We start from the raw sequence: 1,198 nt of genomic DNA, 5'->3' as shown, positions 1-1,198 counted from the left end.
TGAGACGCTAAGGCAGTCATGTAATATCCCTCGTAGTGTAGGGATACGTTTGGTACATGATGAAGAATGGCCTTCTGAGCCTCCCCAGGGTCATGTTATGTTCTACACCCAGATATTACTGACTTTAGGGGTGAGACTACCTTTACATCCGTGGTTGCAAAAGATGTTATCTTTGATCGGATATGCACCTGGGCAACTCAATCCTGGTTTCTGGGATACTTTGATTGGATTTTATATCATTTGGATGGAGTGTGGGTTGTGTGAGCCTTCCTTCCATCAGTGGCGTTACTGTTACAAGATGCGCCCAGCAAAATCATGCACTGGTTATGCCGAGTGTGCATGTCGGAGTGAGAGAGAGCGTATTGTGTATGGTAAGAAAAAGGCATACTACACATGGAAAAACCGTTGGTGCTTTCTGTATAATGATTGGGAGTATGATAAGGGTGTCACGCCTGAGCGACGTGTGCTTACTCACTTCCAGACCGTAGGTTGTAACGTATCAACCGTTCGTACTATTTGCTATTTGTTGTGGTCTTTTCTTGCTTCTAACACTTTGCTTCATGTAGTGACGCGGGGCACCATCCAACTGTTTGGGCAGGAGCTATCTGACATAGAGAAGGTGTTGAGGGTGCCCAAAGAGGATAGACACTTAAGCAAGCTACGACCCTTATTTCGTCGGTACGGTTTCCAACCCTTAGTTTCCGAGAGCCAGGGACGATCGAGTAAGTTGTATCCTTCATGTAAACTTAGCTCAATTCCTTACTTTATTTGGAAAGTTGTATTTCTTATTTTGATTTTCCTTATGCAGTGGAGAAGGTAAGCAAGAAAACAGGGACTAGCACCCATAAAAGGAAAGCACCAGTGTTAGTTCCTTCGGAAGACATCCTACCGCATAAGAAAATTCATAAGTTCCGAGGGGAACCATCTGTTAGACCTAAGTCCCAAGATGGGGTCCTTAAGGGGCCTGCCTTTAGGAAGACTGGAGTCAAGGCCGTTGATAATGCTGCTGCCGTAGTTGCAGGAGAAGGGAGCCGACTGTTGCCTCATCCTCTTACTATGGAGCACACTGTCCAGGAAAGTGATCCTGGTTCCCGCCATGAGGGGAAAGGCAAGGAAAGAGCTGGCAGTGTCCCGTGGAAGGACTTGAGGGTTGCCACGCGGCCAAAGGATTTTGGGGATATCAACAATTGCTTGGCAG

At 46.7% G+C, this 1,198-nt stretch overlaps 1 long non-coding RNA gene across 1 annotated transcript; it reads left to right on the top strand.

Annotated features, from left to right (window-relative positions):
• Positions 1 to 582: 582 nt before the first annotated feature.
• Positions 583 to 901, top strand: LOC139197100 (uncharacterized). The gene is made up of 2 exons (XR_011582145.1): positions 583 to 722; positions 809 to 901. It is a non-coding gene; the product is annotated as an uncharacterized lncRNA (long non-coding RNA).
• The last annotated feature ends 297 nt before the right edge of the window (positions 902 to 1,198 follow it).

This window comes from Malus domestica, chromosome 06 (assembly GCF_042453785.1).
Source record: "Malus domestica chromosome 06, GDT2T_hap1".
NCBI lineage: Eukaryota > Viridiplantae > Streptophyta > Magnoliopsida > Rosales > Rosaceae > Malus > Malus domestica.
The sequence above is the reverse complement of the archived record's forward strand: the minus strand, read 5'-3'. Positions and strand labels throughout refer to the sequence as shown.